We start from the raw sequence: 19796 nt of genomic DNA on the forward strand, positions 1-19796 counted from the left end.
GATGCCTTAGTCATCTTAATAACATAAACATTTAAACATGATACTCCCCTACTTACATCATCACTGGGTGTCCACAATAAAATACATATATTTATTTATACAGGAAAAATGCCATTTATTGAACACTCCTATGGACAAGCTTCATATATGAAAATTTTTATTGGAATATAGTTGACTTACAATGTTGTGTTAGTGTCAGATGTACAGCAAAGTGAATCAGTTATACATATACATATATCCACTTTGAAATTTTCCTAACAGCCCTGTATGTTAGGTTTTGCCATTGTTCTCGCTTTACACATGAAGAAACTGAGGCCTGGGGTAAGTAAATGAGAGAGAAAGAGTGTTATTTGGCACACTGCCGAGTAAATCTGCTCTTAGAAACTACTTGATTGATAAATTGCAAATCACCTTGAGATTATTTTTAGAGGAGCTCACCAGCTCAAATTTATAGGCAGAATGTATCTTATTAAGGAGACTTTAAACTGTTTGATTCTTTGGAGTGAATTATCTTGCCAACAACTTGGCATGCTGTCATTGGGAACTTGAAAACCATTTTAGAAAGTTGTAGCAGTTTCGGATTGACTAGTAAAAGAATCCTTATGGTGGTTTATCACAGAGTTTTATATTGTTTCTTTTTTTTATTAAATTTTTTTTAATTAATTAATTTATTTTTGGCTGCGTTGGGTCTTCGTTGCTGCATGCAGGCTTTTCTCTAGTTGGCCGAGCTGGGGCTACTCTTTGTTGCGGTGCACGGGCTTCTCATTGCGGTGACTTCTCTTGCTGCGGAGCTCAGGCTCTAGGCGCGCGGGCTCTAGCTGTGGCTCGCGGGCTCTAGAGCGCAGGCTCAATAGCTGTGGCGCACGGGCTTGGTTGCTCCGCGGCATGTGGGATCTTCCCGGACCAGGGCTCGAATCCGTGTCCTCTGCATTAGCAGGCGGATTCTTAACCACTGCACCACCAGGGCATGCCTATATTGTTTCTTCTATTGGCATTAAAATTTTTGACATGTGTGTAGGAAATTTTCCAAGTTTTACCTTTTAATGATACATTTCCTCTTAATAAATAATTAAGTACACAATTTCAAATGACTGACCTTAAAGATAAGCAGAACTATATCCCATTTTTCAACATGGGAATAATCTATATAATAAGGAGTACAGATTTCTGTCAAGTTGTGAGTCATTAGAAATGATTGAAGCTCACTCTCTCTTCCAGCCTAGGACCTAAACCTGGTAAATTCAATATCTGTACCTAGTGTTCTCACTCCTTTCCCCACTATACCATTAGCCCTCTAGAATCAGCTTCATTTCCTGGAGAATGTTACCAGCCAGTCCAACCTATATTGGTCCCAGCAGGCCTTATAAAGCAAGCTTTAATAAAGGAAGATAACATACAGTGACAACTATAGAATTCTACAGAGCTGTTATCAAAGTCTGTTATCAGAGTCTGTTACCAAAACACACATCAGATTCCCTTCCCTTACTGCTTTCCTTCTCCTCTCATAGTTAAGAAGAGGAAGAACTGAAGGTGATTTGTAACTTGAGGGTGTGGGTTTTCTTTTCTAGCATGAGGATTTGTTTTCCATATAGCTGAAGTAACAATCTTTCTGAAGATTTTTGGTTGTTCTGAGATTCCGTCCAAGCCTGATCACTGTTTATTAATATAATTAACATTAACAATAGATGTTAGGCACAAACATAGGCATTGAGCAAAATATTTTTTAAATCTCATGACTATACCTAGGATGAAAGCTTACTTTTCTGCAGTCAACATACAGAACCTGACTTAACCAGCTGCAGCATATTCTTTATCTCTCTCCAGTTAAATTAACATTTTCAAAAAAAGAAAAACCATATGATATCATGCAAATATAAATGAGCCCCTCTCAGAGATTTTCTTCAATTCATTAAGTAATATGGTGTTGAGGGCTAAATTGTGTCCCCTTAAACTTTTACACAGTGAATTCCTAATGCCTCGTACCTGAGAATGTGACTGTATTTGGAGACAGCGTTTTTAAAGAGGTAATTTAAGTTAAAATAAGGTCATTAGGGTAGGTCCTAATCTAATATGACTAGTTTCTTTATAAGAAGAGGAGATTCGGACTCAGGTAGACACAGAGGGAAGACCATGTTAAGACGTACGAAGAAGATGGCCATCTATAAGCCGAGGACTCAGAAGAAACCAACCCTGGCAACACCTTGATTTAAGAATTCTAGATTCCAGAACTGTAAGAAAATAAATTTCTGCTGTTTAAGTAACTCAGTCTGAGATTCTTTATGTCAGCCCTAGCAAATAATACATTTACATTAGAGCTCTTATATATTATAGGCAATGGAGATTTGCATTGCTATTATTTTTCCATAAGTTAGCCCTAGAGAGTTGTGAAATAGTCTAGTTATATAAAATTAATAAAAAGTGCACACCCCCATGAAATCAGATATTCCTCCAAGGGTTCACTAGGTAAAACTTATCACTCCACTGAAAGGATGCCCAGTGATCTCTTTTGCCCATTCCAAGTATTGGGCTTTCTTTTTTCTTTTTTTTTTTTTTTTGATATACCACAACCCCATACCTTGTACACATTTTCTATCTCATGTATGTAACCATTGAGCAGATATATCTCATAATATGTTAATCAAGTATGCTTTCCATGCATTTAGTCTGGGATGAATCTCCTCTTCTGTTATCCTGGCTAGGATGCAGGTTTTCTTTCATTGACTAATATTCAGAAGCTTTGTCATGCCAGGATGCAACATACGATTATCAGATTTTCATAAAATTATACATAAGTATCAGATTTTCATAAAAATGATCAGGCTCATAACACCTCAATAAAGTGGATGAAGCCCTCATTTCCACACATACAAATCTATTTTGAATTTATTATTATTTGAAAGAATCTGATTCAGATTTTTCTGTTGATTATTAATTCTTTTAAGTAAGAATAAGTGTCTTGACAATTGGAGAGTAGGTGGTGAGGGAGTATTATTGGAGAAATACAGACAGGATTTAGAAAAGGGAGGTATGAGACAATAATGAAGCTTCACCTGCTATACAGGATTAACAGACCACTCTGCTCTTAAGCCATATACTCCCTGGATTTATTCATTCATGTTATTTTTAACATCACATGGTAATACTTTAGTGTTTTTTATTTCAACACCCCTCTGATAATCAGCCTAAGGCTGAAATATCTGGCAACAAAACATTTGAAGAGATAATTCAACCTAGGTAAACTTTAATATATCTTTAGATTTTCTGCTTCCTCCCCTATTAGTCTGATTTCAGCATTTTGCCCTAAGGTCTAATGTTAAGGACACATAAGAAATGCTAAATTCCCTAATCCCTCTTTCCTAAAGGTTATGCTATTTAGACTTGGACCTTATTTATTTTTCCTATTTTAAATCAAATTTTCTCAACAAATTGAAACATTATTTAAGTAACTCTACTGCCCAGTTTAAAAATCGAAAGGAACTGAAAAGTTGACTTGGCGCTGATCTGTGAATGACAGTAATGAGTGTGGGGGAGATGAAGAACATGAACTTTTCAGAGTGTCTAAAAAATGACATTGTTATTTAAAGTGCTTATCACTTAGTGATTTTTTTAAAATACGATTTTTTGCTTCACCAAGAGAACATTAAGCTGTGCTTTTTATCACACTCTTTCTTCCAAAGCACTGGAATTATCGTCTTTCTTTAGTCCATGCCCAGCTGCTGCCCTAGTAAGCCCCATAAACTTGGCTTCACAGCTGTGCTGCCTGTTCCAGATTTTGGAGTCGGAATTTTCTTCTCAGTTGTCTCAGTGATTTTGGCCCAGATTTCAGGTGAACATTCTCCTAATGCTCAGTTGAAAAGCATCACTTTTTGTGAAAATCATATGCAAAGTGTTTTTTTTAAATTTTTTGTTTTGTTTTGTTTTCTGTTTTGGTGGTGCTTTTCTGAATATCATTGGAAGCATTTAAACCAGCTTACCAACTTCTCAAAGAAAGCTCAAAGTATATGATAAGGTACTGAACATCACTAATCACCAGGGTAATGCAAATCAAAACCACCATGAGATATCACCTCACAACTGTTAGGATGGCAATTATCAAAACAAAACAAAAAATCTAAAGATAAGTGTTGGTGAGGATGTGAAGAAATTAGAACCCCTGCACACTGTTGGTGAGAATGTAAGATGGTGCAGCCACTATGGAAAACAATATCGAGATAAAAAATTAAAAGTTGAACTACCATACAATCCAGCAATCCTATATCTGGTTATTTATCCAAAAGAATTCAAACTAAGATCTCAAAGAGATATATGCACTCCCATGTTCATTGCACAATTATTCACAATAGCCAAGATATGGAAACAATCAAAATGTCAGTTGACAGATGAATAGATAAAGCGTGGTATATACAAACAATGAAGTAGTATCCAGCCTCAAAAAAGAAGGCAATCCTGCCACATACAACAAGATGGATGAACCTGAAGGGCGTTATGCTAAGTAAAATACGCCAGCCACAAAATGACAAATACTGCATGATTCCAATTATATGAGGTATCGAAAATAATCAAACTCATGGAAACAGAGAGTAGAATGGTCGTTGCTGGGGACTGAGGGGAGGGAGAAAGGAGGACTTGTTTTTCAATAGGCATAAAATTTCAGTTACATAAGATGAATAAGTTCTAGGGATCTGTTGTATAACAGAGTTCCTATAGTTAACACCCCTCAACTGCATATTTAAAAATTTTGTTAAAAGTGTAGAAATTATATTAAGTGTTCTTACCACACACACATACAAAGAATAGGTCATGAGGACACTTTTGGAGGTGATGTTTATGTTTATTACCTTGATTGAGGCGATGATTTCACAAGTGTGTACGTATATCCAAATTCATCAAATCGTATGCATTTTATGTGTGCAGTTTTCGGTGTATCGATTATCCTTTGACAAGCTGTTTAAAAAAGCGGAAAAAAGCTCAGGAGATGTGAAGCTAAATAGCCTAATTTCCAGTGACCAAGTGAGCCTAGACATCTGAGTGTTTTAAAATAATTCTATTCCAGTCCTCAACTATCCCCAACTAACTTTGGCAGTAGCTAAGGGCATGTATAAATTGATCTCTATCTTGGGCATTTCCATCACCCTGGAATCCAAGGTCTGTTCTGTTTTGGCACTTATCCAGGGCTAGTCTCACTGACATTTCTTCCTCTACCCCTTCCCTTCACTGAGCTTGTTTCCACCCAGAAGAGTCCGGTGCACTTCTGTTTTCAGTTTCTCTTTTTTTGTCCTCTCAGAGAACGTCTTATACTCTGAATCTTTGCCCAACCTCTACCAGAATGCAAAATTAAATTATCTTTTGTTTCATCCTATAAGTCAGGGGTCCCCAACCCCCAGGCCATGGACCGGTACCGGTCCACAGTCTGTTAGGAACCCGACCACACAGCAGTAGGTGAGTGGCGGGCAAGTGAGCAAAGCTTCATCTGCCGCCCCCCATCCCTCCCCATCACTCACATTGCCGCCTGAACCATCTCCCCACACCCTCCCCCCGACCATGTCCGTGGAAAAATTGTCTTCAGCGAAACCGGTCCCTGGTGCCAAAAAGGCTGGGGACTGCTGCTATAAGTGGTCTATTTAGTACAAGGTCAAATAATCTTATAAATATATCTCAAACTAGGAAATTGATGTACAATATCAGCTTCTGATATAAATTCTCTGTATTACAGTTATGTTTGTACTGTTTTATCATTTACTAGATTGTTGAGTTCCTTGAGGGCAAAATTATGTCATTCATTTTTCTGACACCCAAATTAAGCTATTATTTGCTTGGTAAATGTAAATTTTAATCTGAACTGAACACTGAAGTTCACTTGTCTTGTGCTGTTCTGAACCAAACTTGGATATTAAAATAACAATTTAAAAGAAATTTTTTAAAAAAGAATTATTAATAGTCACATCTTTAACCCCTTTCTCTGCCTTCTAATAAGGAAAAATATTTTGTTGTTTGGGACCCAAGATTTTATTTTCTTGATTGGGTTGTCCAGATTGAGTAGAGCCTTAACTGAAAAGACCTGAAATGGGCTAGATTGATTTTCACTGGCAAGATCTTATCACAGACAGATAAAAGTTAATTACAGGAGCTGGAGTAGAGACTTTCTTGAAAAAAGTTAGCAAATTCTGAATTTTAAAGAGATTTTACCTGGATTTTAGAAAATTTAAAAATATAACAACAGCAAAACACCTGAATGGAATTCTTGTTTGGCATTTGTAAAGTTTAAGTCAAGAATTTCACAGCTTTTCATAATTTGCCTTTTCAAAAGAATTTGTGTTCCAATAAAATTTTATTTATAAAAACAGGAAATGGGTCAGATTTGGGCCCAGGACAATAGTTTGCCAACCTATATGGTCTAGAGGGAATCCAATACTCCTCAGAAAGTACTTGATGATCTATCAGGTTGCTTCTAATTCAAAAGTTCAGTGAATCTGTGCTGTGGTAGAATCAGCCAAAAGAAATACTGGGACAATGTGATGGACCTGAAGGGCATTATGCTAAGTGAGATAAGTCACACAGAGAAAGACAAATCCTACATGATACCACTAATGTGGAATCTAAAAAAGCTGAACAGTAGCAACAGAGAGTATAAAGGTGTTTACCAGGTGCTGAGGGGGTAGGTGGAATTGGGAAGATTTTATTAAAGGGTAAAAACTTGTAACTAGAAAATGAATAATTTTGAGGGTTTATTTTCAATACTGGTATTTCTTTTGCACGCTGTCCCATGAAGAAACAAAGAAAATGCATGTTATGTGGTAATTCAACTTCTGTGGCAAGAACAGTGGTGATGGTGAGAGTGAGAAGGTAGTGGTTTTGCGGCCTTCAAATCATACCACATAAGTGACCATGTAAACCTAGTTCAACTCCCCCTAAAGGTCTTCTGATATATTTTAAACATTCTCAAGAAATAATTTAGTTCAGAGATATTCACTGCATGAATCAAATACTTGTACACTTTTCATTTACTGCACAGATATTTTATATAAAGGTTACACTTTGTTAAATAGCAAATCTTACAATTTTGTGCATACTATAATTTAAAAAAACCAATATATAGATTGTGGTATCATAGAGAAATATTTGGTCTTTGTTCCCTATTCCTGGCATAGAGCTCCTAAAGCCTTTAGAATTTCTCGAGTGATGAGAGTGATAGGACTGTTTTTTGTTCTAATGAGGCACTCTTGATTAGCCCCTAGGTAGCTTTAGGATGGTGGCTGGTCACCAGAAAGAAGACCAAGTCTTGATTACAAGTTTGGAACTTTCAACCCACCCCCAACAACCAGAAAGAAGAGAGAGGCTGAAGATTGAGTTAGTCACCAATGGTCAAGGATTTAATGCATTATGCCTACATAAGAAACCTCCATAAATACCCCTAAAGATGGGGTTCGGAGAGTTTCCGATTTGTCCAACATGTCCACATGTCAGGATGGCACACCCCAGCTCCATAGTGACAGAAGCTCCTGTGATTGGGACTCTTTAAGACCCTGCCCAGTATACCTCTTCATTTGGCTGTTCATTTGTAACTTTATAATAATCCAGTAAATGTAAGTAAAGACTTCTTGAGTGAGTTCTGTGAGTCATGCTACCAAATCATTGAACCTGAGGAGGTAGTTACGGGAATCTCCAAATTATATCCAGTCCATCAGAAGTATGGTGGGTCAGGACTTTTGACTGGCGTCTGAGGTGGGGGCAGTGTTGTGGGACTGAGCCCCTAAATGTGTGGAGTCTGACACTAGCACCTGGTATTTCAGTCAGAACTGAATTGAATTATAGGACACTTAGTGAGTGTCAGCATTAATGTCAGATGTCAGGAGGAGAAAAATCTGAGACAGCCAAAAAATAAGAAAATTAAAACACTCACAACTCCTCTTATTCCCCAGATAAGCAGTTAAGATACATTGATACATAGATACATACACATACACGTACTCTCTCTTCTTAAACACACATTTACACACACAAATAGTTTTATAATAAATTAAGACCATAGCATACAGATCTTTTCACTGTCAATACAAAGTTGTTAAAATATTTTCTTTAATGGAATAGGATGCCATTATATTGATACACATAATTTAATTCATACAGCTAAGGTCAAGCATTACATTTCAAGATATGAGTAGTGATTTTAGTATCTTTTAAGTGTAACATCTTAGGACAAACTATACTAAGAAAACAATCTCATAAATTTATAGCAAAAGTTGGTAAGCTGTGACTGTCCATAACACTCTCTATCTCCTTTCCAACTAAAATGGGAATTGATGTACTGTAAATCAACTATACTTCAATAAAAAAATAAAGAAAAGAAAAGCTGAGGGAATTAAAGCTTCAACAGCCAAATATTTTAAATTTTTTAAAAATGGGAATTGAGATAATTTTTGTGAAATATATCTAATAATACTAAAACATATTTATTATCTAAAGTCTGGAGGTAATATGTCCCAAATTAAGTTTTAGGAATTATTTTATTTATTAAACCAAGCTTCCATGGAACAAAACTTTCAATTTATTTGAAAGAGAATACACAGAAAGATTTTGGTTGTCTGAATCTTTGGATAAGCTGAGATATGCTATTAATCAAAAGAGACAAAAGGAGCATAAATCATATACCTCATATAAACTAAAATCAATAGAATTCTGTCAGGCCGAATTAAGCAATATTGTATTATTAACTTCAAATATTATCTAGTGTGGTTAAATGATTTTATTTATATATGTTTGAGTTTTTTTCTTGAACATAAGAATTATAGTCATGTAATTTTTAAGCATAGAGGGATCTTAGATATTAATCAAATAATATGTAGGTTGGAGTACAAATTCCTTTGGGGTAGATACTGAATTTTCCCCATCTTTACATCAATACAGTGACTTGCAAAAGGGTACCTAATTTTTAAATTCAATTTAATTGAAAATGAGGAAAGTGTGTTCCAAGAAGTTAAGTGACTTATCAAATGACTATTAGAGACTTAGATGTACCTAGACTTTAGAATTTATTTATTTTTAAATCCTAGACAATTAGTAGTACTATTACGGCAGACTTCCTCTCTCAACATATATATTTTTAATAATAGGAATATTATTAGATATGGCAGCTCTTATCTAATGGAGTTCTATAGTGGTATGTATTTAACTATATTTGGGGTTCCACATTGAAATGTCCAGGCAGGATGGGACAGGTAAAGTAAGTGAGAGAATATGGCCAGTGTTGAGTACCTAAGTATATATTAGGTAAATGGAGTGAGTTGTGATAAATTGAATAAATTCAGGTCCTGTCTAAATAAGGCTTCTCCTCAGCTTTAAGAAATCTTAGAGGTTTATTACTTAGAGATAGGAAAGAAACTGCCTCTTGCTCAATACTCAAAACAGACACAAGACAGAGTTTGGCTGCCATTTAAGGAAAAAGTGAGGGAAGCAGACAGACAAATCTCCACCCCCTAGGGCCAGGACCCAAGGTCCTGTCTAAAACTGAGGCTGGGGGACTTTGCTGGTGATCCAGTGGTTAAGAATCCGCCTTCCAATGCAGGGGACGTGGGTTTGATCCCTGGTCAGGGACCTAAGATCCCACCTGCCGCAGGGCAACTGAGCCCATGCGCTTCAACTAGAGAGCACACCTGCTGCAAACTACAGAGCCCACACACTCTGGAGCCCAGATGCCACATCTAGAGAGAAGCCCGCGTGCAACAACTAAGACCCAATACAGCCAAAAAAGAAAAACCCCAAGCAAAACAAAACAAAAAACTCAGATATCAACAAATAAATAAATAAATAAATAAAATTAAAAATAAAACTGAGGCTAGGCCAAGAAAGTACGAAAGCCCTCCCCTATACACAGATGTTTATAGCAGCTTTATTCATAATTGCCACAATTTGGAAGCAACCAAGATATCTTTCAATAGGAATGGATAAATAAACAGTAGTACATCCAGACAATGGAGTAGTATGCAGCACTAATTTAGATACATACAGTATATAACCTTTTCAGATTGGCTTATTTCATATTACTAAATGAAATAAGCCAATCTGAAAAGGTAATATACTGTATGATTCCAATTATATAACATTCTGGAAAAGGCAAAACTATAGAGACAGTAAAAAGATCAGTGGTTTCCAGGGGTTGTGTTGGGGTGGCAGTAGGGATGAACAGGCAGAGCACAGAGGATTTTTAGGGCAGTGAAAAGACTCTGTATATTATAATGATGGACACATGTTGTTATAAATGTGTCCAAATCCATACCACATATAGTACCAAGAGTGAACAGTAATATAGCTATTACTTATGACTTTGGTTAATGATGTGCCAAAATAGGTCCATCAGCTGTAACAAATTTAATACTCAATTACGGGATGTTGATAATGGGAGAAGCTGTGCATGTGTGAGGGCAGGGGATGTATGAGAAACCTCTGTACCTTCCCCTCACTTTTCCTGTGAACCTATAAATGCTTTAAAAATAATAAAGATTGAAAAACTTTAAAAATATAAAAGAATTATTAAGAGAAGTTCTTCAGACAGAAGTATTATGAAGAAAGCTAATTAGATGTATGCCAAGAAATGAATAGGGCTGGAAAAGCAAAATAAAAAGGTAATTATAATCAATAAATTACTATAATTATACTATGAATAATTGATAGACCAAAAATATTATAAATATATATTATGAGACTAATACATGTGTAAAAATAAAACTTGGCAAGTACACAACCAATAATGGATGGCTCTAAGATTCTTCCACAATATGGACTGGTACAATTTTACTTAGAATTGCACTGTGACAACCCCAGAACACGGTTTCTCAGCTGCATATGATTACTCCTCCATGCCTGACCACACACACACACACACACACACACACACACACACAGGACATTCAGCAATGTCTATAGACATTGTTGGTCATTACAACTGAGATGTGCTATTGAGCCTAGTGGGTATAGTGCAGGGATGTGTTATATATCTTACAACACACACACACACACACACACACACACACACAGGACATTCAGCAATGTCTATAGACATTGTTGGTCATTACAACTGAGATGTGCTATTGAGCCTAGTGGGTATAGTGCAGGGATGTGTTATATATCTTACAATGCATAGAATGTGCCTCTGAAACAGAGTAAAAATTGTCTGACTGAAAAATATCCATGGTGCTAAGGTTGACAAACCCTGTTCAAGAATTATTATCAAAAAAACTTTTTAAAGTGACACATCTAATAAACCAATAGTGGAGATAAAAAGGAATGTGTGAAAAAATATACCCAGTTAATCCAGAAGAAGTCAGGAAAAGAGAACAAAAGGAACAGAAAACAGGACAAATAGAAAACACCTTGCAAAATGGTAAATTTAAGTCCAACTATAATTACATTAAGATGTAATTTAATTTACATTAAATATGAATGTCTTAACACCCTAAATTAAAAGACAGATATTTTCAGACTGGATAAAGAGTAAGGCCCAAATATATGCTATATGAAACTCAATTTAAATATCAATACAAATTGGCTAATATAAAAGAGTAGGAAAATATGTTCCATGCAAACATTAATGAAAAACAAAGTGTTATGGTTATAATAATAACAGACAAATTAGAGTTACAATAAGAAATGTTTTCAGATGTAAAGAAGGACATCACATGACAAAATAGTTTAATTTATAAAGAAGATGTATGAGGGCTTCCCTGGTGGCGCAGTGGTTGAGAGTCCGCCTGCCGATGCAGGGGACGTGGGTTTGTGCCCCGGTCTGGGAAGATCCCACATGCCGCGGAGCGGCTGGGCCCGTGAGCCATGGCCGCTGAGCCTGCGTGTCCAGAGCCTGTGCTCCGCAACAGGAGAGGCCACAGCAGTGAGAGGCCTGCGTACCGCAAAAAAAAAAAGAAGAAGATGTATGATTCTAAATGAGTATCCACCTAAAAACAGTTTCGAAATATGGGAATCAATAACTGATAGAGCAAAATAAAAAACAGACAAATGAACAATTACCACTGACCAAATCATTACCCCACTCTCAGTAAATGATTTTTTTTAAGTGTATGGAAAATTAGTAAAAATACAGACAATCTGAACAATACTATCGACCAATATGATCTAATCAACATTTGTAAAAATCTTCCTATCAAGGGCTGAATAAACATTCTTTTCAAGTGCACACGGAACATTCATCATGATAAGCAGAATTAAAGGTCATTAAAAAATATAAGAACTTCAAAAAGATTTAAATTAGACAGTCAATGGTATTAAAATTTAAAAAATAAATAAAAATGACTTTTAAATAATGCATGCATCAAAGAAGAAATCTCAAGGAAAATTAGAAAATAATTCAAATGAAAATGAAAACACATATAAATATTTGAGGAACTCAGCTAAAGTAGTGCTTCAAGGGAAATATGTAGCACTAAATGCTTGTACTAGAAAAGAAAAAGATCTCTTGCCTTCTTAGGTAGGTTTATTCCTAGGTATTTTATTCTTTTTGATGATGGTAAATAGGATTGTTTCCTTAATTTCTCTTTCTGATCTTTTGTTAGTGTTTAGGAATGCAAGAGATTTCTGTGTATTAATTTTGTATCATGCAGCTTTACCAAATTCATTGAGGAGCTCTAGTAGTTTTCTGGTAGCATCATTAGGATTTTCTGTGTATAGTACCATGTCATCTGCAAACAGTGACAGTTTCATTTTTTCTTTAGTAATTTGGATTCCTTTTATTTTTTTTCTTCTCTGATTGCCGCTGGCTAGGACTTCCAAAACTATGTTGAATAATAGTGGCAAGAGTGGACATCCTTGTCTTGTTCCTGATCTTTTTTGATCTACTGCCTAGAGTAATGAAAATAAAAATAAACAAATGGGACCTAATTAAACTTAAAGGCTTTTGCACAGCAAAGGAAACCATAAAGGAAAAGAAAAGACACCCAGAAAATGGGAGAAAATATTTGCAAAAAAGTGACCGACAAGGGATTAATCTCCAAAATATACAAAAAGCTCATGCAGCTCAATATCAAAAAACAAACAAACAACCCAATCAAAAAATGGGCAGAAGATCTAAATAGACATTTCTCCAAAGAAGACATACAGACAGCCAAAAAACACATGAAAGAAAAGGGAACCCTCCTACACTGTTGGTGGGAATGTTAATTGGTACAGCCACCATGGAGAACAGTATGGAGGTTCTTTAAAAAACTAAAAATAGAGCCACCATATGATCCAGCAATCCCACTCCTGGGCATATATCTGGAGAAGACCATAATTTGAAAAGATACATGCACCCCAAAGTTCACTGCAGCACTATTTACAATAGCCAGGACATGGAAGTAACCTAAATGTCCATTGACAGATGAATAAATAAAGAAGATGTGGTACATATATACAATGGAATATTAGCCATAAAAAGAACAAAATAATGCCATTTGCAGCAACATGGATGGACCTACAGATTGTCATACTGAATGAACGAAGTCAGAGAAAGACAAATATCATACGATATTGCTTACATGTGGAATCTAAAAAACATGGTACAAATAAATTTATTTGCAAAACAGAAATAGAGTCACAGAAGTAGAAAACATACTTTTTACAGTTACCAAGGGGAAAAGGGGGGAAGGGATAAATTGGGAGATTGGGACTGACATATACACACTACTGTATATAGAATAGGTAACTAATAAGAACCTACTGTATAGCACAGGGAACTCTACTCAGTACTCTCTAATGACCTATATAAGGAAATAATCTAAGAAAGAGTGCATATATGTATATGTATAACTGATTCACTTTGCTGTACATCAGAAAGTAACACAAAATTGTAAATCAACTATAGTCCAAAGTAAATTAATTTTAAAAAAGAAAAGAAAAACGATGGCAACATACGAAACAAAAAAAAAAAAAAAAAGAAGAAGAAAAGAAAAAGATCTCAAGCCAGTAATCTAGCTTTAAATCCAAAGCATGTAGAAGCAATAAAACAATAAAGACAGGGACAAAAAACAATGAGATTAAAAATGGGAAATCAATAGAAAAAATCGGGAAGCAAAAAACTGTTTATTTGTAAAAAAAATCAATAAAATTGATAAGCCTCTAGACTGATAAGGAAAAAGGAGAGATCATTAATATTATCAATATCAGGGAAAAAAGAGGGAATGTCAATACATATTATACAGACATTAAAACACAATAGGGAGGGCTTCCCTGGTGGCACAGTGGTTGAGAGTCCGCCTGCCGATGCAGGGGATGCGGGTTCGTGCCCCGGTCCGGGAAGATCCCACATGCTGCGGAGCGGCTAGGCCCGTGAGCCGTGGCCGCTGAGCCTGCGCATCCAGAGCCTGTGCTCCGCAACGGAGAGGCCACAACAGTGAGAGGCCCGTGTACCGCAAAAATAAACCAAAAAAACAAAAAAAAAACACAATAGGGAAATATGAAAATCGTTGTATATAAACGTGATAACTTAGATGAAATATACAAACTACCAAAACCACAGGAAAGTCACAAACTACCAAAACCACATGAGAAGAAATAGATAACCTTAATTACCCATATCTATTAAATAAACTGCATTTATCATTAAAAATCTTTTGCTCCAAAACAATAACAACAGTTCCATGTCAAATGGCTTCACTGATTAATTCAACACAAATATCTTTACACTATATACTTATTAATCACAAAGGAAAAAATAAAAACTTTGCAGTGGAGTAACCTGACACTACCTTTATCAAGTGATTAATTAAGAGTTAACATTACCAGTAATAGGACAAATCAACATCATGTGCATCTTGATGTGATGCACCAAGAACAAACCATCTCTTCAGTAGTATTCCTGCAAAAAATCCAGAGCAGAATTGAATAGTATTCTACAGAAAACTGGCCTGTTCTCTACAATATTGTCAATGTCATGAATGACCAAGAAAAACTTAAGAAATCAACACCTCAATTCAACATGCCTAAAGTGAAATTTAATTTTTTCTCCCCAAACATGTTCTTCTATCAGATTTTCTTTTTCATTATAGATAGTGGCAATGCCCACAGTCTCAAAGAAGATCAGAGTATGGCATTTTATTGACAGCCTTATTCATCAACACTCTAAGTTTCTGAATTACTAAATTCTGCCGGTTTTACCTCTGAAATATAACTCAAATTCACCCACTCCTTTTAAAACAATTTTATTGAGATATAACTCAATTCATGTATCACACAATTCATCCATTTAAAGTGTAAGGTTCACTGTTTTTCAGTATTTTTACAGAGTTGTACAACCCATCATCACAATTTTAGAACACTTTGTCACTCCACCAAAAAACAGCATCCATTAGTAGTCATTCCTCACTCTCCTCTCAATCCTTCGTCTCTTGGGAAACCATGAATCTAATTTGTTTCTATAGATTTTACTTTTCTGGACAGTTCATATAAATGGAATCATACAATATGTAGTCTTTTTTTTTTTGACTTGCATCTTTCATGTAACATGTTTTCGATGTTACATCATGTTGTCATACATATTAGTACTTCCTTCTTTTATTTCCAAATAATATTCTCCTGTATAGATAGACCACATTTTGTTTATCCATTCATTTTGATTATTATACTTTTGGGCTATTATGAATGAAGCTGCTATAAATATTCATGTACAAATGTTTGCATGGACGTATGTTTTTATTTTTCTTGGGTATATGCTGAGAATACATTTTCCTTTCTCTTGGGTATATACCTAGAATTGGAATTGCCGAGTCTTATGTTAACTCTATGCTTAATGTTTGAAGAACTGCCCAACTTTTCTCCCAAATGGCTGCAACATTCTACATGCCCACTAGCAATGTATAATTCTAGTTTCTTCTCATCTTTACCAACATTTGCCATTATCTGTCTCTCTGATTATAACTATCCTAGTAGGAATGAAGCCATGTCTCATTGTGGTTTTGATTTGCATTTCTGCAGTGGCTAATGTGTTCACTGGTTATTTATATATCTTCTTCAAAGAAATGTTTACTCAAATAATTTTCTGATATTTTAACTCGGTTATCATTTATTATTGCATTTTAAATGTTCTTTATGTATGCTTATCAAGTCCTTTATCAGATGTATAATTTGGAAATATTCACTCCCATTCTGTAGGTTATCTTTTTACTTTCTGGATGGTATCATTTGTCACCCATTCATTTTTTTCCCACAGTAAACATTTGAATTCAGGTCCTTACGATTTCTGGATCATTTCTGAATTGTTTTGTAGACTTCCAAATGGACTCTTGTCTTCAATTTCTACCCTCTCCTATCAATTCACTGTGTAGTTGTCAGCTGTCCCCTAAAACCAATAATCAGACTGCCATCTCTTCTTCACAAACTATTTGTGGATTCTCTTTGTCCTTAGAATAAATCTCATCTCTCAAAAATGGCGTCACAGAGCGGCTAGGCCCGTGAGCCATGGCCGCTGAGCCTGCGCGTTCGGAGCCTGTGCTCCGCAACGGGAGACGCCACAACAGTGAGAGGCCCACGTACCGAAAAAAAAAAAAAAAAAAAAAAAAAAAAAAAATGGCGTCAAATTGTTTTAAATACTGTCTCCAACCTAGAATTTTGGCATTATTTCAGATATCAATGACCTTCTACTCCCATGGCATTTGAACTCCCATCACCCCAGCCCAATTTGTAGGTTATTTAAACAATTACTTCTATATCCCCGTGCTTTTACTCATGTCTGAAGCATCTTTCCCTCCTTTCATCTCCACCATCAAATCTGTATGTATCCTTTATGCCATACTTGGAAATCAACTTCTTTGGAAAGCCTTTTTCTATCACTAGCACAAGCACAAGCTTAGCATTTGTTTCATTCTCTTTTATGGAAATGGAATGGAAATGTATGAGTAAATATTATATAGTTATGATGTATCTTTTACTAGTTGTTAAGCTACTTTCTTATGTAATAGGGCCATATACCATTATATATGTTCCATGTCCAAAATGTATTGCATATACCAGGTGCATGTTTGTTTAATGAATAAATATGAAGATTAAAATTTTATGAGATCACTTAGAATTTGTCACATTGAGAAATAATCATTTACTTTATGAAGAAGTCAATTGCAAAGTGTTTTTCATTTGTTAACTTGTTAATTTTCACCTTGAAATACCCTAAGGAAAATTTCATTATATATTGGAACATAATTTATTTACAGTCTACTTTCAGGATATCTGTATCAGCATGATTGGTACCTCAATATTGTCACTTTTACAAAAGGACTTCTGTAATTCATGTTATCAGTGAACTTGATTCCAGAAATCGGGTACTTTACTTTGTTTTATTTCTCTTTTCTTTCAGCAATTTGCACCAATGGGAAATGCCACATTTTTTATCTTGCTCATTTTTAGCCTTAGTTCCCTTATCAGTAAAATAATTCTATTAGATCAGATAATTTCCAATGTTCCATTTAAATCCTAATATGTGTCAGTGATGGACATTTGCATAAGATCTCTGTAAGCAATCACAGATTTTGGATATTATTTTCCCCATTTATATTTGCCAACTGCATTTAAATTTCAGTTCTTCATTTAATGGAAATACTGTTAAATTGTTTCAGCTCTTCCAAGTTAGTGGTGCCTTTCACTTTTGGAGACTTAACTTAGGATATGCATGAAATTTCCACAGTTGTAAAGCTGAGCCAGTGATCCATTCTTTGCCTCTAACTAGTTCTTGATAAGAATTTGTGAATTCAAATTCACAAATTTGTGAATAAGAATTTGTGGTCAATTCATACTTTTCCTTTCCCTTGAATTCCCAATGTAATTTTCCATTTTCTGCCTTTACATGAAAAGTGACTGTTGATGATAAAAATGTGATTTGACCCTAGAACATTATTTTTATTTTCCCCTATACTTTTTCTCATTATATATTCCAATTTTCTCTTATATCTCATCCACACTCACATAATTAGCTCTAGTTGATTTGTTAGGCTAGAACATTTCCCTTCTATGTCTCAGCATTTTTGAAGAACCCTTCTTCTCTTCCTCTTATTCTTCTTCATCATTATTATTATCACCATTATATCAACAGTAATAATAAAATCAATAGCAATATATCATTATTGAGTGTTATTAGTCAATGCCCCTTATGTGTCAGGAATCATTCTAGGTGTTTTTGCAATGTTTACTGGCTAATCACTACAATGAAATGATGAGGTATATATTATTAAATCCAATTTATGCATAAGAATACTGAGAATCAGAAAGATTAAGTGACTTATCCAAGATTTTCTTGACAGGAAGTGGAAAAATATGAATGTGACTTCAAACCACATTTTACAGTTTCATACTCCCACTGAATAGATCTAGTTAAAAAAAAAACAAACCTCATGCATATTGAGGCTTTCCAGGTGAATATTTTCCTGTAAGTCTGCATGGGCTTTTAAGTCTGAGTCTAAAATCATGAAATTGGGATATAAGGAAAGAAACAATTTATTAAGCTTTATGGATCTAAATTTGAGTCTCAGTCCACGACAGCACTATCTAGACTCATACTCCTCGCAATTCAGTGAATCTCTCTGGGCTCAGTGTTTTTTCTTCTTTCAAAGGGGAAAACATTGTTTACCTTGAATGGGTTTTGTAAAGACGATAGCTGTTACTGTTGTTTCAGTATAAAATTTTTTTGAAAAACATAGGCAGAACACTCTATGCAAAAAAATCACAGCAGGATCCTTTTTGACCCACCTCCTAGAGAAATGGAAGTAAAAACAAAAATAAACAAATGGGACCTAATGAAACTTAAAAGCTTTTGCACAGCAAAGGAAACCATAAACAAGACCAAAAGACAACCCTCAGAATGGGAGAAAATATTTGCAAATGAAGCATGTTCCAGATATAAGGAACACCTGGATAAAATGAGAAAGCTACACATTATGCTGGTCTTTCCAGAGAGTGGAAAGGACGGCAAGTGGTAAAATATTATCTTTTCCTTTAATCTTTTTAAATTTCACTTGTCACAAAGAACTTGAATTATAATTGTACTTTAAGAGTAACAATGGATTAGCAGGCAAGATGGCGGAAGAGTAAGACGCGGAGATCACCTTCCTCCTCACAGATACATCAGAAATACAGCTACACGTGGAACTTCTCCTATAGAACACCCACCGAACGCTGGCAGAAGACCTCAGACCTCACAAAAGGCAAGAAACCCCCCATGTACCTGGGTAGGCAAAAGAAAAAAGAATAAACAGAGACAAAAAATAGGGACGGGACCTGCACCAGTGGGAGACAGCCGTGAAGGAGGAAAGGTTCCCACACACTAGAAGCCCCCTCGCGGGCGGAGACTGTGGGTGGCGGAGGGGGAAGCTCCGGAGCCTCGGAGGAGAGCGCAGCCACAGGGGTGCGGAGGGCAAAGAGGAGAGATTCCCGCACAGAGGATCGGTGCCGACCGGCACTCACCAGCCCGAGAGGCTTGTGTGCTCACCCGCCGGGGAGGGCGGGGGCTGGGAGCTGAGCCTCGGGCTTCAGTCGGATCCCAGGGAGAGAACTGGGGTTGGCGGTGTGATCACAGCTTGAAGGGGGCAAGTGCGCCACGGGTGGCCGGGAGGGAGTCCGGAAAAAGTCTGGAGCTGCCGAAGAGGCAAGAGACTTTTTCTTCCCTCTTTGCTTCCTGGTACGCGAGGAGAGGGGATTAAGCGCACCGCTTAAAGGAGCTCCAGAGACGGGCGCGGAGCTGCCGAAGAGACAGGAGACTTTTTCTTGCCTCTTTGTTTCCTGGCGCACGAGGAGACGGGATTAAGGGCACCGCGTAAAGGAGCTCCAGAAAC

This window comes from Physeter macrocephalus, chromosome 2 (genome assembly GCF_002837175.3).
Source record: "Physeter macrocephalus isolate SW-GA chromosome 2, ASM283717v5, whole genome shotgun sequence".
Taxonomy (NCBI): Eukaryota; Metazoa; Chordata; class Mammalia; order Artiodactyla; family Physeteridae; genus Physeter; species Physeter macrocephalus.